The sequence below is a fragment of the Bos grunniens genome, chromosome 5, assembly GCF_055505025.1.
Source record: "Bos grunniens cultivar Pamir isolate PY7600 chromosome 5, Bosgru_T2T1.0, whole genome shotgun sequence".
Taxonomy (NCBI): domain Eukaryota; kingdom Metazoa; phylum Chordata; class Mammalia; order Artiodactyla; family Bovidae; genus Bos; species Bos grunniens.
The window spans coordinates 59,829,423-59,856,052 of record NC_141169.1 but is presented as its reverse complement, the minus strand read 5'-3'; the positions used below and the strand labels follow the sequence as shown (position 1 = coordinate 59,856,052).

The 26,630-nt window shown below is 37.7% G+C and overlaps 1 pseudogene; it reads right to left on the bottom strand.

Moving 5' to 3' along the window:
• Positions 1 to 16,146: 16,146 nt before the first annotated feature.
• On the bottom strand, positions 16,147 to 18,231 carry LOC147372176 (olfactory receptor 6C6-like; annotated as a pseudogene).
• Positions 18,232 to 26,630: the final 8,399 nt, after the last annotated feature.

Below are 26,630 nucleotides of genomic sequence, written 5' to 3'. Positions count from 1 at the left end.
GTGTTCTTCGGAAGAGGGCCAAAAATTCCAGTTGGCAAAGCCTGCATGCCCATTTCTGGAGTTAATACTGTGTAGGTGGAGGAACTGAGGTCCAATCCTGCACTCCCTGCAGTTGCTCTGAACAACTCGGTAACAGTTCTGCGTTTTGGCCTTGAAGCGTCTCCAATTTGGTCAGATTTTGCATCGCCCCATAACATTGTTTCGGGGCCTGGGGCTGGCCCCTCACCCAGTTTCCCGAGACTGGAGGAAGTGGCTTTCCCTGTAAGTCAGTTTTAGAACGGCAATCCCTTGCCCAGTGTCTGCCTTTCTTACACCTAGGACAAAGGTTAGGGGTTTGAGCAGGTCTCCGGGCCTGCTTCTGCGGGCAGTGGGCGGCCTGATGACCCATCTGGCCACAAGAAAAGCAGCCAGAGCCAGGGATTCGAAGCCGACCACTAGTTTTATCCCGCTTTTGTTGTTGACACAGTACTTCTTTGACTGTCTTTCCTTGTAATGCCGTGGCCAAAGTTATGCCTTGAACTATGAAGGGCCGATATCAGCACAAATCCGTATATAGTCAGATAAGCCTCCCTTTTTCCTGTAAGGTCTCAGGGCAGCTTGACAAGCCGAATTGGCATTCTCATAAGCAAGCTGTTTAGTCAACACCATCCCTGCCTGCTCATCCCCTATCATTTTACCAATTGTCTCAAGCAGGCGGGCAACAAAATCCTGATATGGCTCATCTGGCCCCTGGTGAATTTTAGATAAATCTTCAGTCTTTTTATCAGAATTTGGAAGCTTTTTCCATGCTTGTAGAGCCGCAGCACTAATCTGAGGGTAGGCTCCAGGTAAATAATTAAGTTGACTATTAGTGTCTCGATATTCTCCCTCTCCCACCATCATTTCATAAGTGGTGTTCAGTCCCTGTCACTGATTGATATCGGCTGTGATCCCACATTGCTCAGCAAACTCAGATTTCCATAGTAAATAATCTCCTCCAGATAAACAAGCTCGAGCAACCTGTTTCCAATCATTAGGTGGCAGATTTTGATTTCCTAAAGCCTCTATAATAGCCTGAGTAAACAGCGCAGTCAGGCCATATTGTGCACAAGCCATTTTTAACTCTTTCAGTTGCTTAAAGGGCAGCGGCTCATAATACCTCTGCTGTTGAGCATTTTCAAACACTGGATAGATTCCTGAAAACCTGGGAATATGTTCTCCTTCTTCATTAGCTCGTTTAATTGCTTGTTGAAGAGGAGATAATAATATCTCACTTTTAATTTTTATGTTTTCACCGGGCAAAGAAGCAGGGATAGATATAAGTTCTCGCGGTTCTACAAAAGGCAGAGGTGGATCGAGTCCAGCAAGAACCGAGGGAGGATATGCTGGAGGCGCAGGCTGGCTGGAGTGGGAGTCTCCCTGTGCATCCTTTTTTACTGCTATAACAATCTTCTGAATTAAATTCTCCAGCTGTTCTTCAGAAAGCCCTGAATGCTTTAATTCCCCTTTTCCCGAGGGGGATTCCATGTTAACCATCATCTCCCAAGCCATATCCTCTCTATGGTACTGAGCCGCTTGTTCATTTAACTCTTTCTGTTCATCAGAGCTTAACACATCATCACTCCCTCCAGCCTTATAAGCTGTTCCCTCAGGCACAGCATAAAGCGGCTCAGGTGGACGGACAGAAGGCTCTGTAACTTCAGGTCCTGTGGAATCCCTGAGAGCCGTTTGAATTTTATGTCCCTCATGTTCAGGATCCAGGCAGTCTCTTATGAGAGTCCACAAAGAAAAAGCATCCACAGGAACACGATTGGGACCATGTAAGGAATAATATGTCTGCAATTGTTTTCCTACCTTTTTCCAAGTTTCCAGACTAACTGTTCCTTCCTCTGGAAACCAAGGACAAACCTCTTCTATAAAAAGTAAAAACTTTTCTAGCTGTAACTTATTTACATGAATTCCCCTACCTTTTAACATAGTTTTCAACATATGTACAAATAACTGGTGGCTATTGCCTTGTCCCATGATTTATTACTCTCGACAATCACCCTCCCTGCCCTTTACTTTTAATTACTTAGGAATTCCTCTTTACTTACCTCAATCTTGGCGGGCAGCGGCCATCGTCGCACTCCGATTCTCGAGTCCCTGTTCGAGCGCCACCTGCCGGAGCCAGCCGGCAAAGTCGATCAGGTCCCGAGAACGTGCACGGCGGGGCTAAGAAAGAAACTAAAGCAAGAGACTACAAAGATGGGGTCAAGAGGTTCAGACACGTCACCACGAAGGGACGCAGTCTGACACCAACTTTATTCAACATCTCATATTTATACAGAAAAGCGTGAGAAAGACAAGACAGTTGACATTTTTTCTTGGTTGGCCTATACATCTTACAAACAGTCACAAGAAATCTTGAGAGCATGGGAATGGCTCCCTGTTATTATTTCTTACACCAGATAACATTTCTCTGTGCGTGAGAAGTTTGCACAGAACTCCAGGTGCCTGCAGTAAATAAGCGCCTAATCTCTGGGGTGGCGGGACAGAGAGCTATGTTTGCAAGCAAACCCTCAAGGACTGAGGCAGCTCCCAGAGCTGTGTCCTTCGGACAAAGGACCCCGTTCTCACGGGCAGCTCCCCGCATTCCTTCTTGGAAGAAAAACTATGACCAACCTCAACAGCATTTTAAAAAGCAGAGACATTATTTGCCAGCAAAAGTCCATCTAGTCAAAGCTTTGGTTTTTCTAGTAGTCATGTGTGGATGTGAGTCATGTGTGGGCTATAAAGAAAGCCGAGTGCCAAAAAATTGATGCATTTGAACTGTGGTGTTGGAGAAGACTCCTGAGAGCCCCTTGGACTGCAAGAAGATCAAACCAGTCAATCCTAAGTGAAATCAGTTCTGAATATTCATTGGAAGAGCTGACTCACTGGAAAAGACCCTGATGCTGCGAAAGATTGAGGGCTGAGGTGATGGGGACGAAAGAAGATGAGACGCCTCATGGCATCATAGATTCAGTGGACATGAGTTTGAGCAAACTTCAGGAAATAGTGAGGGACAGGGAAGACTGGCATGCTGCAGTTCCTGAGGGTGGAAAGAGTCAGACACAACTAACCACCTGAGCAACAACAACACAGCATAGTAATATATCACTTTAGAATATAGGTAGATACCCATGGGAGTATTTTGTGGCACTCTCTCCTAATTTACTTTCATAAAGGTTTGATTGATGTAATGCCTTAATTTCTTCCTTTTCTGATAAAAGACCAAAAACACAAGAAACTGTAACTTCTGCTACCAAATTAAATAATTGCCTACACTCAGTTTAGTTCATACAATGCACACTTATTTTCTTTTGTTTTACAATTTTGCCTTAGCAAATGAATAAGTAGATGGACAAAACCTTTACTGGGAAGCAGATATTCCTTTAAATAAGGAATGTTATTTTTATAGTTTTATTTCTATAAATGAAAACCATTTAATTTAGGAAAAATTAATGAACAACTCAATACTTATTGCTATGCGGCTTCTTTAGGACTCCATGAATAGCATTCTTGTTAGTAAACCACCAATAACTCCTTAATAACAAAAATTTCCTAAATTCACAAACTCATATGCAAATATGACTTTAAAACACATAAATGAGATGTAATAATATGCATTAACCTGAATAATAACAAATTATACTTGCTTTCTGGTTTTTCTTGATGATTTAGTCTCAAATTTTATGGCCTGATCACTTCAATATAAATTATATAATTGCAGAGTTGGTGAGTTGAGTTAGCAATTTATTTAGTTTTAATTGTACTCTCAAAACAAATATGGTGACTTAACTGTTTCATTGCTCTCAGGATTATATTCTCACTGTGGTTCGACTGTTAATATTTGACCCACAATATCCTTCATTCCTGATATTGCAAAATTGGGGCACATTTCATTATACTGTGAATCATAATTGATTTTTGTCTCTTATCCAAACTCTGTATACAAACTCAGTTGTACTTGGGGTGACTAGTCAAATATTTCTTACACCTTTTCACATAATAAAAGCTCTACTTATATTAAAACATTTTATTTATATTAATGCACAGATTTTAAATGACAATTTTGTAATTCTATGATTATTTATCCATGCAATTTAAGTAATATTTTGTTTAGGCTTCAGAGACTGTTCTATTTTCCTACAAATGCTGCTTTGAGAAAAAGAGATTTAGAAATTTCTTTTCCATGTATGTCATACACAGGGAATTGGATTTACCTTGTCTTTCCTGTTTTCTCAGGGTAATTTGTTAAGTAAACAGAGGGCTGATGAGGCATTATTAAAAGACACAGGTGAATCAGTTTTGTGAGGATTAATAAGAAAGTGCCTACGTTTCCCTAGTAGCTCAGTGGTAAAGCATCCACTTGCCAATGCTAGAGATGCGGCTGTGATCCCTGAAGTGGGGAGATTCCTCAAGCCACGAAGCAACTAAGACAGTTTGCCACAAAATCTAAGCCTATACTCTAGAGCTCAGGAACCGCAATTACTGAGTCAACATGTTGCAGCTATTGAAGCCCTTACCACCTACAGCCTGTGCTCCACATGAAGAGAAGCCACAGTAATGAGAAGCTCATACACCATAAGTAGTAATGGCAACCCACTCCATTGTTCTTGCCTGGAGAATCCCAGGGACAGGGGAGCCTGGTGGGCTGCCGTCTATGGGGTCACACAGAGTTGGACACGACTGAAGTGACTTAGCAGCAGCAGAAGCAGCCAGTGTCTCAACTAGAGAAAGCCGGTGCAGCCAAAAATAAATCAATAAGTAAAATTATTTTTAAAAAGAAAGCGTCAAAAACAAAAATGACTGAGCTAAATGAGGTAACTTCATAAACAACAGGTCATGTTGAGTGCGCAAAAATTTGATTTAGATTTAGAAATTGACAAAATCAACAAATCAGCCCCTCAACTTCACCTCTGAGAGGCAGTTGTTAAACATTTACTATTCTCTCATTTAGAACATCTGTCATTCATGTGGTGGATATTCAATAAAAATTTCTGAATGAATAAATATTTGAAATAACTTTGGTGTATATTCAATCCCCAATACTCAATAAAATCTTAAAAACTGAGTGTTAAAGAATTTTAGAAACAAAATATGAAAAGAATCACTATTTGGATAAAAAAATGTTAGTTGCTCAGTCGTGTCCGACTCTTTGCAACTCCATGGACTGTAGCCAACCAGGCTCCTCTGTCCATGGAATTCTCCAGGCAAGAATCCTGGAGTGGTTGCCATCCCCTTCAAATATAAAGGCAAAGTCTCTTACCGGGGCAGATTTCAAGAACCTGTGCACAACTGGGTCCCATGATGTGGTCCAGATAGGCTCCAGCACACCACTGCTGGGAGTAAACCAATTCATCTACAAAGTGGACAATGATCCCTGCTTTCATGGGGTGAGGGATGGGAGAGAATGTAGATAATAAGCATGAATGTAATAATAATAAGTGTTTTGGAAAGGAAGAGAAAACTGAAATGCCTTGGAAGTGGGGAGCTAGTATAATTTTAAATAGTGTCAGTGGGGTAGATTTTATTGAGGTGATATTTGGACAGAGATCTGAAGGAGGGATGGGTGCTAACCATGTGATTATCTGGGAGAGGGAGACTTTCCAGTTTCAGAAACATTTAGTGTAAATACAGTAAGGTCCTAGAAGGAAAATCATGCTGATTGCAAAGAATGACTTTTGGTTGTTTATTTTGTTTTCTCATTTCTGATATTTTTCAATTTTTGTTGAACTAGTTTCCTGGATAGAATCTCCAGCAGAGTATTGAATAAAGCAGTTATAGTGATTCTTCGCATCTTAAAACTGATTTTACCAAGAATACAGCTACTATTTAAAACATTAAAAATGATATGTGCTGTAAACTTATATTGTGAATATTTTCAAGTATACACTAGGACAGAGAACTGGAGAAATAGTTTCAAGTACAAATGAAGCAGATTCAATAGATATGAAGGCTATTTTATATTGCTTTACCTGTTTTTTGAAAAGCTTTGAAACATTTTGTTGTATTTTAAACTAGAACTTATATAGCAAACTTTTTCTTACCTGTATATTTTCAGTATGAATTCCTAAAATATATATATATATATATTTTTTGCTTAATCCTGATGCAGTTTCCAAGCTAGCTAAATTAGCAAAATGTCTTTGGTATCATTTATCACCTTGCACACACTTGCACATATTCATGCTCACTTGCTCAGTTGTGTCCAATTCTTTGTGACCCCACGGACTCTAGCCCACCAGGCTCCTCTGCTTATGGGGTTTCCCAGGTAAGAACACAGGAGGAGGTTGCTATTTCCTCCTCTAGGGAATCGTCCAAACCCAGGGACTAAACCCATATCTCCTGAGTCTTCTGCCTTGGCATGAGGATTATTTGCCACTGAGCAACTGGGAACGTACTCCTAATACCCAATTGTCTCAAAACATCATTTTTCGTTGACTTGTTCAAATTGGAGCCAGACAAGGAACATGTAGCATATCTAGTTGTGATGATCTAGTCAGGTTATTTATGCTACTGAAATAAAGTTCTATTCTGTTTTACTGAGAAACTTTAAAAAGTCATGAATGGTCACTGAATTTTATCATTGTATATATGATTTTCATTTCAACTTTTGTTTTTCATTTTTAGTCTTTTGATGAGGCAAATTCCACAAAAATTCTCTAAAGATAATTATCTTTGGGATAAGGCCACATGTAACATGAAATGCTAGTTTTGATCATTTCTTTTAGTACACTATTTCCTTATTTATGAGTCAAATTGGTGGTGACTTTCTCACTTAATCTTTTGATATTAAAAGCAATATAAATGTCCAAAAATGAGTTAGAAATGTTTGCCTCATCTTTTCTTTTATAAATATTTATGTTGTCCTCATTCACCTTCTTAATAAATAAATGAAATACATTTGCTGTTAAATTTGAAAATCTTACATCTTTTATTGAATTTTCAAATTTTAGTCAAATTAACTGATGTTAAATAGGAAATAATATACTTGCCAAAGTGTATGCAAAAACTGTTGTCCATGGGTCATAGTTGGCCCACCACATATTTGTGTTAAAAGTTTAATTGGGCACATCTGAGCCCTTTCATTCACATATGGTTAATAGCTGCATTTGTATGACAGAGGGGGAGAATTGAATAATTTCATCAGGGACACTATGGTCTGCAAATTCTAAATTATTAATATAGTACCCTTTAGGCACAAATTGCGTTGACTTCCGATACTGATAATTAAAATGTTTACACTGATTGACCTTTATAGTAACCACTAAAGAGTTTGTGTAGAGTTAGCCACATTATTTGATATCAGCATAAACCCCTTCATATCTTTTGTAATAAAATTTACAGTTCCTTTAATTCTTGGAAGTATAACTCGCTAGTTTATGGTATATTTTTATTCAGGTATCAAGAACCCACATCATCAATGAATTATAAACTTCACTATTTAAAATATTTCCAATTAACTGTAGAAATTATTAATTCAACAAGAAGGTGGGAGATAGTAGCTCCATGACTCTTTCCAAACTGGAAAACGTTTTAGTAATGTTTAAAGTTGTTTTCTTTGTTTTTCAGCAATTATGGATATAAACTTTCAACTGAGTACAGTGTATGCATATCAGGAATAATTTGGCTCAATGAATGAGGATTACAGTCATAATAGAAAATAGGTTAGAAAATGTAAGTTGAGACTGGGTAACATTCAATATTATTTAAAATTTTGCCTTCATGGAAAAGCAAAAATAGAAAAAACAACTTAGTGCCAGAGTTGCATGATCTTGCATAATCATCTTCTATTCTAATCATTATAATGCTTAAAGCAGAGTGAACATACAAATTTTTAACAAAAGAAAATTTTAAATTTATATTCAGTAAAATTTTGCCAATGTCAGCATCTTTATCCCTATTCATTAAGATTGTCATTTAATTAGGTAATTGAATGCATTATATGTGTATGATATTAACTCAAAATAACCACTAATATAAGAAAGTTGTAAAAACTGTCAACTATTGATTAGTTAAAAAAAAGCTTAACTTCAAGCATTAATTTAAATATAAAACTAATTATAGCAAATATAATCATATATGATTTCCAACAATTTTTAATTCTTCAGGCTTTTATTAGAAATTATGTGTTACTTAAAGTGTTCCCCAAAAGAGGGACAATTTCACAGTTTTCTTGAAAGTATATATTCATAATTGTTCTCAAATTGATAACTTACTTGGCAGAGAAGATTTTAAGTTGGGTAATGAAAGATTTTTGATTTCTCAAGAATCTATATTTCCATTAATTTTTTAGTTGTGCTATTTTTCACATAATTTCAAAGTAGGCCATTGCAGGGAGAGAATAATATATGTAATACTCTAATAAGATGGTCAGATTATGCTTATGATCTTCTATAGTAAATTAAAAATAGTATTTAGCATGATTTACTGTCTCCTGAATTTCTAGAAAGAAATCTCTCTTGTGCATTCTTGCTCTGCCTCTTTCTGTCTGAATTCAATTTCCCAAAATATATTGTGGAAGAAATGGGATTTTAAAAGTTTCAAAGAAGGAAATGGCAGTTTCATAGTTACAGAGTGGAACACGTGTGCAGCTGCACAGTCATGCCAGGTCTTTGTGACAGCATGGGCTGTAGCCCATCAGGATCCTCTGTTCATAGAATTTTCCAGGCAAGAATACTGAAGTGTGCTGCCATTTCCTACTCCAAAGTGTCTTCCCCAGCCAGGGATCAAACCTGTGTCTCCTGAGTCTCCTGCATTGGCAGGCGGACACTTTACCCCTGGCACTAATTAGGAAGCACAGAATGAAAAGCTGAGTCCAAAAGAAGGTAAGTGTATGAGAGAAGGATGGGAATTTGAATAGAAAAAAAAAATGTATATAACATGCTTGCAAAGCTGCTGTCAATGAATTTGTGAGTAATGAAAAATAACTCTGGAGACAATATGAAAATTAATAGATTTTGAAAAGTTCTGAGTTTATTTAATTGCATTTCATTATGCCTCTAATTTATGAAATAGGACTTTTATTTTTTAATCTCCTTGAGAAAAGTACATTCTTCCTTGCCATGTCCATGAAGGCTGTCTTGACATGCTGATTCCTAGGGTATAGATGAATAGGTTTAGCATGAGGGCAACTGAGATATTTTGCACAGCTACTCCCTTCTCAAAGAGACCCCGTCCTTTGCTAATGGATTCATGTACATGAAAATGCAGCTGGAATAAGATATGGAGATGGCAATCATGTGGGAAGAACATGTGGAAAGGCCTTTGTCCTCTGAGTGGTAGAAGGTATCCTCAAAATTGTTCTGATGATATATGTATCAGTTCAGTTGCTCAGTCGTGTCCGGCTCTTTGTGAACCCATGAACCGCAGCACTCCAAGCTTCCCTGTCCATCACCAACTCCTGGAATTCACCCAAACCCATGTCTATCAAGTGAGTGATGCCATCCAACCATCTCATTCTCTGCTGTCCCCTTCTCCTTGTCCCCTCAATCGTTCCCAGCATAAGGGTCTTTTCCAGTAAGTCAGCTCTTTGCATCAGGTTGCCAAAGTATTGGAGTTTCAGCTTCAACATAACTCCTTCTAATGAACACTCAGGACTGATCTCTTTAGGATGGACTGGTTGGATATCCTTGCAGTCCAAAGGACTCTCAAGAGTCTTCTCCAACACCACAGTTCAACAGCATCAATTCTTCTGTGCTCAGCCTTCTTTATAGTCCAACTCTCACATCCATACATGACCACTGGAAAAACCATAGCCTTGACTAGACGGACCTTTGTTGGCAAAGTAATGTCTCTGCTCTTGAATATGCTGTCTAGGTTGGTCATAACTTTGCTTCCAAGGAGGAAGCATCTTTTAATTCCATGGCTGCAATCACCATCTGCAGTGATTTTCGACCCCAGAAAAATAAATTCACTGCTTCCACTGTTTCCCCATCTATTTCCCATGAAGTGATGGGACCAGATGCCATGATCTTCGTTTTCTGAATGTTGAGATTTAAGCCAACTTTTTCACTCTCCTCTTTCACTTTCATCAAGAGGCTTTGTAGTTCTTCACTTTATGCCATAATGGTGGTGTCATGTGCATATCTGAGGTTATTGATATTTCTCCTGGCAATCTTGATTCCAGATTGTGCTTCTTTCAGCCCAGCGTTTCTCATGATGTACTCTGCATATAAGTTAAATAAGCAGGGTGACAGTATACAAGCTTGACGTACTCCTTTTCCTATTTGGAACCAGTCTGTTGTTCCATGTCCAGTTCTAACTGTTGCTTCCTGACCTGCATATAGGTTTCTCAAGAGGCTGGTAAGGTGGTCTGGTATTCCCATCTCTTTCAGAATTTTCCACAGTTTATTGTGATCCACACAGTCAAAGGCTTTGGCATAGTCAATAAAGCAGAAACAGATGTTTTTCTGGAACTCACATCTTTTTTCGAGGATTCAGAGGATGTTGGCAATTTGTACTCTGGTTCCTCTGCCTTTTCTAAAACCTGCTTGAACATCAGGAATTTCACGGTTTATGTATTGCTGAAGCCTGGTTTGGAGAATTAAGCATTACTTTACTAGCGTGTGAGACGAATGCAATTGTGTTGTAGCTCAAGCGTTCTTTGCCATTGCCTTTTTTTGGGATTGGAATGAAAACTGACCTTTTCCAGTTCTGTGGCCACTGCTGAGTTTTCCAAATGTGCTGGCACTTTGAGTGCAGCACTTTTCACAGCATCATCTTTTAGGATTTGAAATAGCTCTACTGGAATTCCATCACCTCCACTAGCTTTGCCTGTAGCGATGCTTTCTAAGGCGCACTTAACTTCGCATTCCAGGATGTCTGGCTCTAGGTGAGTGATCACACCATTGTGATTATCTTGATCATGAACATTTTTTTATACAGTTTTTCCTTGTATTCTTGCCACCTCTTATTAATATCTTCTGCTTCTGTTAGGTCCATACAATTTCTGTCCTTTATCAAGCCCATCTTTGCAGGAAATGTTCCCTTGGTCTCTCTAATTTTCTTGAAGAGATCTCTAGTCTTTCCCATTCTGTTGTTTTCGTCTATTTTTTTGCATTAATCCATGAGGAAGGCTTTCTTATCTGTCCTTGCTATTCTTAGGAACTTTGCATTCAAATGGGAATATCTTTCCTTTTCTCCTTTGCTTTTCACTTCTCTTCTATTCACAGCTATTTGTAAAGCCTCCTCAGAGAGCCATTTTGCCTTTTTTCATTTCTTTTCCATGGGGATGGTCTGGATCCCTGCCTCCTGTACAATGTCATGAACCTCCATCGATGGTATCAGGTACTCTGTCTATCAGATCTAGTCCCTTAAATCTATCTCTCACTTCCACTGTATAATCATAAGGGATTTGATATAGATCAGACCTGAATGGTCTAGTGGTTTTCCCTACTTTCTTCAATTTAAGTCTGAATTTGGCACCTCCTTAGTTCATGATCTGAGCCACAGTTACTCCTGGTCTTGTTTTTGCCTGTAGGAGCTACCCCACGCTTGAGGTCAGGGGTGGCGGCTGAGACGAGCCGTCCCAAGTCCAAGGAGTGGTGGCTGCATGGCCACAGGAGTGTCGAGAGGAGCTACTCCATGTTCAGTGTCAGGAGGGGCGACCTCGTTCAAGGTAAGGAGCAGTGGCTGCACTTTGCTGGAGCAGCCATAAAGAGATACCCATGTCCAAGGTAAGAGACATCCAAGTAAGTTGGTAGGTATTGTGAGAGGGATCAGAGGGCAAACACACTGAAACTATAATCACAGAAAACTAGCCAATCTGACCACATGGACCACAGCCTTGTCTAACTCAATGAAAGTAAGCCATGCCATGTGGGGCCACCCAAGACAGACGTGTCATGGTGGAAAGGTCTGACAGAATATGGTCCATTGGAGAAGGGAATGGCAAACCACTTCAGTATTCTTGCCTTGAGAACCCCATGAACAGTATGAAAAGGAAAAATGAAAGGATACTGAAAGAGGAACTCCCCAGGTAGGTAGGTGCCAAATATGCTACTGGAGATCAGTGGAGAAATAACTCCAGAAAGAATGAAGGGATGGAGCCAAAGCACAAATAATACCCAGTTGTGGATGTGACTGGTGATAGAAGCAAGGTCCAATGCTGTAAAGAGCAATATTGCATAGGAACCTGGAATATTAGGTCATGAATCAAGGCAAATTGGAAGTGGTCAAACAGGAGATGGCAAGAGTGAACGTCGCCATTCTAGGAATCAGCAAACTAAAATGGACTGGAATGGGTGAATTTAACTCAGATGACCATTATATCTACTACTGTGGGCAGGAATCCCTTAGAAGAAATGTAGTAGCCATCAGGGTCAACAAAAGAGTCTGAAATGCAGTACTTGGATGCAATTTGAAAAACGACAGAATTATCCAAGGCAAATTTGGCCTTGGAGTACGGAATGAAGCAGGGCAAAGGCTAATAGAATTTTGCCAAGAGAAAGCACTGGTCATAGCAAACACTCTCTTCCAACAACACAAGGTTATATATTAGAGCCCCATAATTTTTCATCTCATACCTAGAGTTTTATCTCATCTGGAAAATATCTCATTTCACCACACATTAGTCACTGGCAGTTTTCAATGGATATGTTTGATTTTGAATCTTCAAAATAAACTTTTCAGGTATCTATCCTTTGTATCCTACACAGTAGGGTAAAGGAGTTGAATATAAAGTGAGAATATAGTGCTGTCTATAACAAATATTTTTTTTCATTTTAATGATACATTAAAAACTGGAAAAATATATAGATATTTCTGTTTGTCAGTATGAAATTTAAATTTATTTTATACATACACTTGAATATTTTAGAAATGTGGTAATGTTAATGATGAAGTCAATGATAATAATAAAAATGAAGGTAAGTTTGTTGTCCTCGTAATGGAAGTCTTATATCACAAATTGTCTACATGGTCCAAGGAAAGTAATCTGAGATTAATGGGGTTACTTTTCTCAGAGATAAAATAAATCCATATATATGATAAAATATTTATATAATAAAGATCAAGAGAAGCTATATTTATACATATAAAGATACAATGCAGGCCCTCAAATAATGAAGTCTGTATAAGGATGAAGCTGATTAAAAAATTCTCAGAAAAATAGAATTTCATCTGGCTAAAATCTAATCTCTCTCATCTGGTCCTCCAGTCCAATCTCTCTCTTTTTCTTCTGTCTCACTCTCTGTTTCTGTGTCTCTTTTTCACCTTTTCTTTCTCTATGCTGTTTTGCCCCAGGGGCATAATCATCACAGTATAATAAAATTAATATTGGAGGGTCAATTTTTTTTTCTGTAAGGAAATGAGAGAATTATCTTAACTAAAAAGTGAATATATTTATATTGAAATACAATGGATTTACAATATTATATTACTCCATTGTATACAGTGTGATAATTTAGTTTTTACAAATTATAGTTCTTTAAAAGATGTTACAAGATAGCTATAAAACTCTTTGCTGTACAAAATATCCTTGTTGCCTATGTATTTTATGCATAGAAATTTGTATCTCTTAATATCCATAACATAATCATATCTTGCCACTACCCTCTTCCTGCCCACTATTGAGAACCAGTAGTTTGTTTTCTATATCTGTGTTTTGCTATGTAATTTGTATAATTTGATTTTTAGATTCCCCACATAAGTGATATCATACAAGTTTATCTTTATCTGACTTATTTCACTAAGTATAATAATCTCTAGTCCATTCAATGTTGCTACAAATGGTGTATTATGTAACCATGAAAAAATAGTGATATTCTGCCATTTGCAGCAACATGGATGGATCTAAAGAATATGTGGAAAAACTTTTTCTGTGTCTATTGAGATGAAAAATAGATTTTTATTCTTCAACTTGTATATCTTGGTATATCTCACTTTAACGGTAATCTTAATTGTCTATTTCTTTTTTATTCCATCTGAAAAGCTAAGTTTAATTCTCAAAATTACTGTAACTGTAGAGTGATATGATCAGGTCAAAGCTATTGATCTGATATCTCACACTTCAACTTTTCCATGTGAAACATGCTCATAAGAGGTCTGGTGGAAAATGTAAAGTAAGGAGTCCACTTTAGGATGAAATGACAATGTAGTTCACTGATATGATTTAACTAAGAAAGTCTCTTTGGTTGGGTTATTGGGAAAGTGGGTGGAGGAAATTCTGGGGCGTGAGATATGAGAATGTCAACTTTCCCATGTTACATTCTCAACAGTGAAGGTTCTGTCTTTTGGAGAGAAACTTTCAATATCTGGGGATAAGACAGCTCTGATTCTCAGCACAATATTAAGAAGCAATAGAGTAAACAGTTATAATTTAGCTCCTGGTTAAAACCTATGACAGTACTCCCAAACATATAAAATAAAATATTATTTTCCTTGCTTTGGCTTTTTGAGAGGAAATTTACTGACAGGTCACACACACATATGCACACACTAAAATAAGACCACATAAAACCATAACTTCTGAGGGGAGTAGTGGCTTGTTAGAAAGAGGAGTTGTGGGTGATGGAAAACATGGTAATATATCATTTCCCTACATTATAATCGGATGACTTAATTAACTATTAACAATATTTTTAACAATTAGACCAAAGGCAAAACCCATATCTACTTAGGGAGGAACATAGAAAATAGGAATTATTACAGTAAAACATCTAAAATATCTTTCAGTTAATTCATCTTCGTTCAATTGGGAAATCTGATCCTTCATGGATAAATATGCCTTTTTTTCATAATTTCTGTGTGATTAACACTTTATGAGATGATTACAAAATGCTTCTTTAAATTTATTCAATATATATTGTCTGAGAGTGGAAATGGGGAATGAACAAGGAGGATTTATATTCCCCCTGCACCATTACCCCTCAAATAATAAGTTTAATAAAATTTCTCATTGTTTTTTCCCTAAGTATCTCTGACTGTGTTGTAGAGCCACTGTCATATTTATATACTAAACTTCAAAACTTTTCCAGAGTTAAGAGAAATATCTCCCTCACTTGCTCCTTTTGCCTTAATATTAGTCATATACAACATCATTTTCAGGAGTAACTTCCTCAAAGCAAGAAATGTCAATATTAAAGTTTACATCTTACATGTAATTTCGATGATTCTTTCTCTTTTTTTGTGTGGAAATATCAGTTAATGAAAAGCACCTCAAAATGTCCTGAGTGTATATTAATTGAGGTTGTATGGATGGTTTCCTATACATAATGCCTTGGACTCACTAGGAATAAAACCTTGAAATCATATTATGAGACTATCTAAGTGGTTCTTATATACAACCATTTTAAATTAATTGTTACATCAACTTTCAGTCCAGAAGACTATTCCAGCAAACAAGACCCTTCATGTTGTTACTACCATTTTTTAAAAACATACAAGTAATAGCTTAAACAGTTTTATTAAATTTATTTTTAATTGGATGATGATTGCCTTACAATATTGTGTGTGTGTGTGTGTGTGTGTTTTTTGAATTGTTTAAGAAAAACCCTTTTCTTTTACTGAGTGCTAGGTATTTCTAATACTATATATTTACTGAACCGTGAGATGTTGGTTATGTTACTACTACCTTACATGTAGAGAATTAGAGGCATAAAAATACTCTGTGCAATGTTCCATGTGGTGTATGTGCTTAAGCCTTTATTGAACAGGGTGGATATCTCAAAATCCTGGTCTAAGCATTGCATGTAATAATTCTGTAAATGCATGTGGTTCTCTAACACTTCTCTGGTATCTGCATATACTTCTGTCTCAGTATACTGTCCTTCTATATATGTTTAGGGACAGCATAATTAGCATGATTTTCACTGTCTCCTGAAATCCCTTCCTGAACTCCAAGATACTCAGAAGCCACCCAATATGTCCCTTAATACTTTTGTCAATATTTGTTGCAACACTAGTTATATACTGGATAGCAATACAGAACAGTTTTGATTTGTTTTTTTTATATAATGCAAGCTTCTTAAAGTAAGGAATGAGCCCCTCACAGTATTGGGAATAAGATAGATACATGATAAATATATATTTAATTAAACCAATACAATATTGAAAGTTAAAAAATAATAAATAAATATAAAATAAATTACACACAGCAAGATAAACATAAACAGGAAAAAAAGGTGGGGTAGTGTTAGTTGCTCAGTGATGTCTGGCTAATTGTGACCCCAAAGACTATAGCCTGCTAGGCTCCCCTGTCCATTGGATTTCCTAGGTAAGAATATCTGAATGGGCAGACATTCCTTCTCCAGTTCAGTTCAGTTCAGTTGCTCAGTCGTGTCCCACTCTTTGCGACCCCATAAATCGCAGCACGCCAGGCCTCCCTATACATCACTAACTCCCGGAGTTCATTCAAACTCACGTCCATTGAGTCAGTGATGCCATCCAATCATTTTATCCTCTGTCATCCCCTTCTCCTCCTGCCCCCAATCCCTCCCAGAATCAGAGTCTTTTCCAATGAGTCAACTCTTCGCATGAGGTGACCAAAGTACTGGAGCTTCAGCTTTAGCATCATTCCTTCCAAAGAAATCCCAGGGCTGATCTCCTTCAGAATGGACTGGTTGGACCTCCTTGCAGTCCAAGGGACTCTCAAGAATCTTCTCCAACACCACAGTGCAAAAGCATCAATTCTACGGCGCTCAGCTTTCTTCACAGTCCAACTCTCACATCCATACATGACCATTGGAAAAACCATAGCCTTGACTAGACGGACCTTTGTTGGCAAAGTAATGTCTCTGCTTTTGAATATGCTATCTAGGTTGGACATAACTTTCCTTCCAAGGAGTAAGCGTCTTTTAATTTCATGGCTGCAGTCACCATCTGCAGTGATTGTGGAGCCCCAAAAAATAAAGTCTGACACTGTTTCCACTGTTTCCTCATCTATTTCCCATGAAGTGATGGGACCAGATGCCTTCTCCAGGAGATCTTACCAACCCAGGGATCAAACCTGCATCTCCTGCATTGCAGGCAGGTTCTTTACCATCTGAGCCACTCTCAGAGCCTCACACTTACACAAAGCATATTTTACTCAGTCATGATTTTTAGACACTGATAAGCCATAAGGAGATGATATTTAACACTTAAATTACAGACTTGAGAGAGTAAATTATTATAGCAGGATGGAATGTTTTCCTTAGAAAGAATAAAGTATAAGGGTGAAGCTGAGCTATAAGATTCTTGACGAGAATGTCCTCTATGAAATAAGTATTCAAGTTGGAAAACGTGACCAGAACAAATGCATGAAACATATTTTTGTTGTTGTTGTGATAATATTATGCCTTGTGGCCTTTAAATAACTGTTTTTTTGAGCAACGCAGGATCTTTTGTAACCTGTCCCAGAAGACTTCTTTCACCTATTGGTTCCTTAGGGTGTAAATGAAGGAATTTAGTAAAGGGATAACTGAAGTGCACAACAAAGCTACACCTTTGGATACAGTTACCTGTTCTCTTTAGATGGTTTAACATACATAAAGATACAGTTTCCATATGTCAGAGAGACAACAGTCAGGTGGGAAGTACAGGCAGAAAAAACATTGGCTCTTGGCTGTGCTGAAGGGAATTTCAGAATGGTCTTAATGATGTAAATGTAAGAAAGAATCACTGATACCAATGTGACCCCAAGTGTTACCATAGCTAAGCTAAAAGACATCAATTCCAGAACATGTGTATCTGTGCAGGATATCTGCAGGATAGGAGACATTTCACACATAAAGTGATCAATTACTTTGGAAGCACAGAAATCCAGCTCGAGTCCCATGATAAACGGAGGAAAGATAATTAGGAATCCAGTTACTCAAGATCTGAGTACAAGCTGATAACAAACTTTGCTGTTCATGATGACTGGGTAATGAAGCGGTTTGCAGATGGCAACATAGCAGTCATAGGACATGGCAGCCAGAAAGTAATAGTCTGCAACTCACAATAAAAGGAAGAGGAACAATTGAGCTGCACAATTATATGAAATGTTTTTTTCTTTAGTCACCATGATGACCAGGTATCTGGGAATACATACTGTTGTGAATATGATTTCTAAAAACGAGAAACTACAAAGAAAGAAATGCATTGGAGTTTTGAGGCGAATATCCAGCAGGGTGAGGAGGATAATGATTACATTCCCCATCAGGCTCAATGTGTAACTGAAAAAGAGAAACAGGAAAATCACAACTTGTAATTGTGGGTCAATCCCAAGAGAATGAATTCTATTTCCCTTGACTGGTTCCTCATTACTCTTGTGAAAAGTGGGAGTCACTCAGTCTTGTCTGAGGTCACTCTTTGTAACCCCATGGACTATATAGTCCATGGAATTATCCAGGCCAGAATGCTGGGGTTGGTAGCCTTTCCTTTCTCCAGGGAATCTTCCCAACCCAGCAATCGAAACCAAGTCTCCCACATTGCCAGGAGATTCTTTACCAGCTGAGCCACCAGGGAAGCCCTTACTCTCTGTGAGCCTTGTCAAATCTACATATGAAACAAAAACAAAATAATTGAATTTAAAACATATGAATAGAGCAATATAAATTAACTTACAGGTATTAACCATTGTATGTATAAATATATAACTTTAATATTTATAAATTAGCCTAAATGTATATAAATTAACCTAAATGAATATGTATAAAATGAAAATGTATTTTAACTATTCATTAGCATATATATGCACATATATTTTAACCTAAGGCAGAGAATGGTATATATTCTCTAACTATTCACAGGCTGTATCTTCAAAAATTGCCAATGACACATAATTACATACTGTAGTCAATTCTAAATTCTCTCTCATACATTAGATCTCTTCATTCTAATATTCCTCACAATTTTCCCCCTGGAACTTGAATTTTTTGTGTTAATATGCATATATAGTCATCTTTCCCAAGTGGGAACTATTCTGGATGTATAATTTAATTAAAAGAATATCATTTATTTTAAATGTATTTCCCTTTCATATTTATTTAACCTGTGCAAATGCACTGAGTTGGTTTGTCTTTGTAGAATGAGTATTAGGATGATTTTTCAAAACCGGATTTTAGAGTTACAGTATGATTCCTGTGATGATCAATGACTATAGCAGTATTGATTTCTAGTACTTGAAGATCCTGCTTACAGTTTTTTTTTTTTTTTGCATTTCCTTTGCACTGAAAGTATACCATTATTGCTATCAATTTTCTTGACTGGCTCTGCTATACTCAAAAATTGTTATTAGTTCAGTTCAGTTTCAGTTCAGTCGCTCAGTTGTGTCCGACTCTTTGCGAACCCATGAATCACAGCATGCCAGGCCTCCCCGTCCATCACCAACTCCCGGAGTTCACTCAGACTCACGTGCATCGATCGAGTTGGTGATGACATCCAGCCATCTCATCCTCTGTCATCCCCTTCTCCTCCTGCCCCCAATACCTCGCAGCATCAGATTCTTTTCCAATGAGTCAACTCTTTGCATGAGGTGGCCAAAGTATTGGAGTTTCAGCTTTAGCATCATTCCTTCCAAAGAAATCCCAGGGCTGATCTCCTTCAGAATGGACTGGTTGGATCTCCTTGCAGTCCAAGGGACTCTCAAGAATCTTCTCCAACACCACAGCTCAAAAACATCAATTCTTAGGCGCTCAGCTTTCTTCACAGTCCAACTCTCACATCTGTATATGACCACAGGAAAAACCATAGCCTTGACTAGATGGATCTTTGTTGGCAAAGTAATATCTCTGTTTCAATATGCTATCTAGGTTGGACATAACTTTCCTTCCAAGGAGTAAGCGTCTTTTAATTTCATGACTGCAGTCACCATCTGCAGTGATTGTGGAGCCCAAAAAAATAAAGTCTGACACTGTTTCCCCATCTATTTACCATGAAGTGATGGGACCAGATGCCATGATCTTCGTTTTCTGAATGTTGAGTTTTAAGCCAACTTTTTCACTCTCCTCTTTCACCTTCATCAAGAGGCTTTTTAGTTCCACTTCACTTTCTGCCATAAGGGTGGTGTCATCTGCATATCTTATATATGGTAAATAAACAAATGAAAACATGACAAAAACAAACATCTTAAGGAAAAATATTGTGTCACTTTACTTCAATTAATCTTTTCTTTTTTTTTAGTCACAACACAGCCCAGGGGATCTTAGTTTCCTGATAAAGAATGGAAAAGGTGCCAGCGGAAGTGGAAGCATGGAGTTCTAACTACTGGACCACCAGGGAATTCCCTCAATCTTTTAAAATGTATTCTTACATATGTATGTATAAGTTCAGACACAATGTTTTTTTACATCCTCCAATTTCTTGAAAAACTCTTGACTACTCCAGATTATATTATTCCTATCCTTTCTACATATAAGAATTTTACTTACTTCCATGTTGTACTGACCCCTTTATGTTAATTATATCAGTCCCTCAATATATGCATTGCCTGTGGACTTGGTTTTCTTTCTTTCTTTTTTTTTTTCTTGAGCATTTAAAAACAAATATTTTTCCTGGTTGTTATTCTCTCTCTCTCTCTCTCTCTTTTTTTTTTTCTTTTTGTATTGAAGTATAGCCAATTAACAATGTTGTGATAGATTCAGGAGAACAGTGAAGGGACTCAGTCAGACAGATACATGTATCAGTTCTCCCCCAAACTCCCATCCAAGCTGCCACATAACATTAAATAGAGTTCCATGTAGAGTTTTAAGAGAAATGAGTTACTCAAGCATACTTTGCTGACTTTATTCTTTTGCATTTGTCTTGCTAATATTCCTATCTTTTCTGTTTATTACTTTTTTCCTGTTTGAAAAAATAAAATAAGATTTTAGTTCTTAAGGTGATTTTCCAAAGCAGATATTAGTAAAGAGCCTTAATGTCTTTAATGGCAATGGAAGACTTGTGGTCTTCAACTACTAGGTGGTTGTAAGCTTTAATTACCAAAATATACTTTTGTCCTTGCTATGACACCTACAGCTGCTCTACCTCTGATTTGAAAATCTATATTTTAGGATTTAGTCATAGAACTTCTCTTACCATGTGGGTTTGACTGTTCTAGAATTATATTTTCTCAAGTCTCAGAAAAAAAATTGCCGTAATTTTTTCATATCTCTTTACCTAGGCAATATTTAGACTTCCCCTGGTGGCTCAGATGGTAAAGCGTCTGTCTACAATGCGGGAGACCTGGGTTCAATCCCTGGGTCGGAAAGTTCCCTGGAGAAGGAAAAGGCAACCCACTCCAGTACTCTGCCTTGAAAATCCCATGGATGGAGGAGCCTGGTGTCCATGGGGTCGCAAAGAGTCGGACACGACTGAGCGACTTCACTTTCACTTTCAGGCAATATTTAATTAATAAAGAGAATCAAAGGAAGTCAAACTTGCATGTAACTGATTAAAATAGAATACATCAACTATGAATATATAAAACATAAATGACTTTATCATTAATTTTTTTTTTTTTTTACTTTACAATATTGTATTGGTTTTGCTATACATCAACATGAATCCGCCACGGGTGTACACGTGTTCCCAATTCTGAACCCCACTCCCACCTCCCTCCCCATACCATCCCTCTGGGTCATCCCACTGCACCAGTCCCAAGCATCCTATATCCTGCACTGAACCTGGATTGGTGATTCGTTTCTTATATGATAGTATACATGTTTCAGTGCCATTCTCCCAAATCATCCCCCCACCCCACAGAGTCCAAAAGACTGTTCTATACATCTGTGTCTCTTTTGCTGTCTCACATACAAGGTTATCATTACCATCATTCTAGATTCCATATATATGTATTAGTATACTATATTAACATAAGAATTCTGTAGTCAAGTTTAACTCCCTAAATTTGATTCACTGTACATTTGAATTAATTTCTGATTCTGAACTTGTTAAAATTATAGTTGACTTACCTTCTTGGATCTCTTGTATCTATTATTCCCTTATGCATGCATAGAAGAGATTAATGCTAACATAACTAATAATGAATTTATGCTCTTACAATAATAGTTTATTATCTAACCTGGATGTTGATTATCTAGGTGATTTTTGTGTAAAGAAAAAATGTGTACATACTGTGTTTCTGTAAAGATTTGCTACCTTCTCTTAAGTTCATACCCACTTTGCAATTCAGAACTCAGGTATCAATAACTTTAATAGACTTCTATTGTCTAATCCAGATAAGCTGCATTATATGAAATTTTGTTCTTACATTTGCTGTCATTCATAACTTCAAAATAGTTATTCCTCAAAGTAAATTGAACTAAAATAAAATAAAAGAGGAAAGTGACAAAAATCTTGGGGCATCATTTAATCAGAGATAAATAACTGTTCCAAGAAGAGATTCCACATTTCTTTCTGTCCACTTGTAATATTCCATCATTTTATCATTTTTTACTTACTACACTCTCAAAGGATCTATTGAAGTAAAACACAGAAAAAAAATCTCTGGGGATCGGAATTCCAAAACAACTAATTACTGACAATGAAAGACAACACTGTAATTTACTTTAAACAAAAGTTGAAGTGAAAGTAACCCAAAGGAGTAGCCAAGTGATTTAGGGAAATTAATGAAATATCTAACAAGGATATTGGCAGTTCTCTGTCCTGGCACGACATTCAAAAATCCCAAGCTGATTCAAATGTTCTTTTTACCAATACAATATTGTAAAGTAAAAATAAATAAATAAATAAAAATTAAAAAATTTAAAAAATCCCAAGCTGGCTTACACCAACACAAGATGTCGTCAACTTCCAATTAGCAACAGAAGCAGTTTTACACTTTATTGCAAACCATTTTACAATCTGGCACCGAGTGGTGTATACATGACATTTGTAAGTACTAATTAAGGATCATATATTAATATATTTACAATATGAGGAACTTGGAGTGGATTTTGATGAAATTATTTTTTGATCTTTCAAATGAACTAAATATATCTATGAAATGCATTTAGTGTTACTGCCCATTCCTGGAGAAAATCCAATGTCTGTCAGCTGGTGAAACATTCAGCAAATGGTAGTATACACATCAAAAGAATAGACTAATGATATATTAAAAAGCACAACTGAATATTAGAAATATTATGCTAAGTATAAGAAGCCAGATACAATATCTATGTATACTGTGATTCCATTTTTATAATTCTGTATGCATGGGTGTTCAGTCGCTTCAACGGTTTCTGACTCTTTGTGACCCTCTGGGCTGTAGCCCGCCAGGTTCCTCTGTCCATGGGATTCTCCAGGCAAGAATACTGGAGTGGATTGTCATACCCTCCTTCAGGGGATCTTCCCAACTGAGGGATGGATCTAGTGTCCCCTGCATTGCAGGTCGATTCTTTATCACTGAGCCATAGGGGAATCTCTTCATAACTTTAGAAGACACTAAAAATTAGAGACCAAAATCTGACGAGTAGTGTTATAGGTTGAGGGTGAGAAGTAATTGACTACAAAAGTGTTTTAAGGGAAATTTTCATAGAGTGATGTGAACATTTGGTATGTTGTTTAAAGTGGTGGTTGCAAGACTATAATTTTTGTCAATATTCACTAACTATATCCCCCCAAAACTTCAATTTATTTTGAGGTTAAATTATTTCTCAATAATCTGTCTGGAGGTAGCTACTTTTTTTTTTTTAGACTATTGGTAAGATTACATATGCAACAGTTAGAACTGGACATGGAAAAACAGACTGGTTCCAAATAGGAAAAGGAGTACGTCAAGACTGTATATCATACCCTGCTTATTTAACTTATAGGCAGAGAACATCATGAGAAACGTTGGGCTAGAAGAAGCAAAAGCTAGAATCAAGATTGCCAGGAGAAATATCAATAACCTCAGATATGGAGATGACACCACACTTATGGCAGAAAGTGAAGAGGAATTAAAAAGCCTCTGGATGAAAGTGAAAGAGGAGAGAAAAAAATTGACTTAAGCTCAATATTCAGAAAACTAAGATCATGGCATCTAGTCCCGTCACTTCATGGCAAATAGATGGGGAAACAGTGGAAACAGTGTCAGACTTTATTTTTGGGGGGCTCCAAAATCACTGCAGATGGTGACTGCAGCCATGAAATTAAAAGACGCTTACTCCTTGGAAGAAAAGTTATGACCAACCTAGGTAGCATATTGAAAAGCAGAGACATTACTTTGCCAAGAAAGGTCTGTCTAATCAAGGCTATGGTTTTTCCAATGGTCATGTATGGATATGAGAGTTGGACTGTGAAGAAAGCTGAGCACTGAAGAATTGATGCTTTTGCACTGTGGTGTTGGAGAAGACTCTTGAGAGTCCCTTAGACTGAAAGGAGTTCCAACCAGACCATTTTAAGGAGATCAGCCCTGGGATTTCTTTGGAAGGAATGATGCTAAAGCTGAAACTCCAGTACTTTGGCCACATCATGTGAAGAATTGACTCATTGGAAAAGACTCTGATGCTGGGAGGGATTGGGTTAGGAGGAGAAGGAGACGACAGAGGATGAGATGGCTGGATGGCATCACTGACTTGACGGACGTGAGTTTCAGTAAACTCCAGGAGTTGGTGATGCACAGGGAGGCCTGGCATGCTGTGATTCATGGGGTCACAAAGAGTCGGACATGACTGAGTGACTGAACTGAACTGAACTGAAGATTACATAGATCCACACTATCCAATAATTATAGCCTAAATCAAATCCCTTATGATTATACAAGTGGAAGTGAGAAATAGAATTAAGGAACTAGATCTCATAGACAGAGTGCCTGATGAACTATCGATGGAGGTTCATGACATTGTACAGGAGACAGGGATCAAGACCTTCCCCATGGAAAAGAAATGCAAAAAAGCAAAATGGCTGTCTGAGGAGGCCTTACAAAAGTCTGTGAAAAGAAGAGAAGCGAAAAGCAAAGGAGAAAAGGAAAGATATAAGCATCTGAATGCAGAGTTCCAAAGAATAGCAAAGAGAGATAAGAAAGACTTCCACAGCGATCATGCAAAGAAAAGGAGGAAAACAACAGAAGGCGAAAGACTAGAGATCTCTTCAAGAAAGTTAGAGATACCAAGGGAACATCTCATGCAAAGATGGGCTTGATAAAGAGCAGAAATGGTATGGACCTAATAGAAGCAGAAGATATTAAGAAGAGATGGCAAGAATAAACAGAAGAACTGTATAAAAAAGATCTTCATGGCCAAGATAATCATGATGGTGTGATCACTCACCTAGAGCCAGACATTCTGGAATATGAAGTCAAGTGGGCCTTAGAAAGCATCACTATGAATAAAGCTAGTGGAGGTGATGGAATTCCAGTTGAGCTATTTCAAATCCTGAAAGATGATGCTGTGAAAGTGCTGCACTCAATATGCCAGCAAATTTGGTAAACTCAGCAGTGACCACAGGACTGGAAAATGTCAGTTTTCATTTCAATCCCAAAGAAAGGCAATGCCAAAAAAATGCTCAAACTACCGCACAATTGCACTCATTCACAGGCCAGTAGAGTAATGCTCAGAATTCTCCAAGCCAGGCTTCAGCAATGCATGAACTGTGAACTTCCAGATGCTCAAGCAGTTTTTAGAAAAGGCAGAGGAACCAGAGATCAAATTGTAAACATCCACTGGATCATGGAAAAAGCAAGAGAGTTCCAGAAAAACATCTATTTCTGCTTTCTTGACTATGCCAAAGCCTTTGACTGTGTGGATCACAATAAACTGTGGAAAATTCTGAAAGAGATGGGAGTACCAGACCACCTTACCTGCCTCTTGAGAAACCCATATACAGTTCAGGAAGCAACAGTTAGAACTGGACATGGAACAACAGACTGGTTCCAAATAGGAAAAGGAGTACGTCAAGGCTTTATATTGTCACCCTGCTTATTTAACTTATATGCAGAGTACATCATGAGAAATGCTGGGCTAGAAGAAACACAAGCTGGAATCAAGATTGCCAGGAGAAATATAAATAACCTCAGATATGCAGATGACACCACTCTTATGGCAAAAAGTGAAGAAGAACTAAAAAGCCTCTTGATGAAAGTGAAAGAGGAGAGTCAAAAGTTGGCCTAAAGCTCAACATTCAGAAAACGAAGATCATGGCATCTGGTCCCATCACTTCATGGCAAATAGATGGGAAAACAGTGGAAACAGTGTCAGACTTTATTTTTATGGGCTCCAAAATCACTGCAGATGGTGATTGCAGCCATGAAATTAAAAGACATTTACTCCTTGGAAAAAAAGTTATAACCAATCTAAATAGCATATTGAAAAGCAGAGACATTACTTTGCCAACAAAGGTCCATCTCTTCAAGGCTATGATTTTTCTAGTGGTCATGAATGGATGTGAGAGTTGGACTGTGAAAAAAGCTGAGTGCCGAAGAATTGATGCTTTTGAACTGTGGTGTTGGAGAAGACTCTTGAGAGTCCCTTGGACTGCAAGGAGATCCAACCAGTCCATTCTGAAGGAGATCAGCCCTGGGATTTCTTTGGAAGGAATGATGCTAAAGCTGAAACTCCAGTACTTTGGCTACCTCATGAGAAGTGTTGACTCATTGGAATAGACTCTGATGCTGGGAGGGATTGGAGGCAGGAGGAGAAGGGGACGACAGAGGATGAGGTGGCTGGATGGCATCACTGACTCAATGGATGTGAGTCTGAGTGAACTCCGGGAGTTGGTGATGGACAGGGAGGCCTGGCGTGCTGCGATTCATGGGGTGGCAG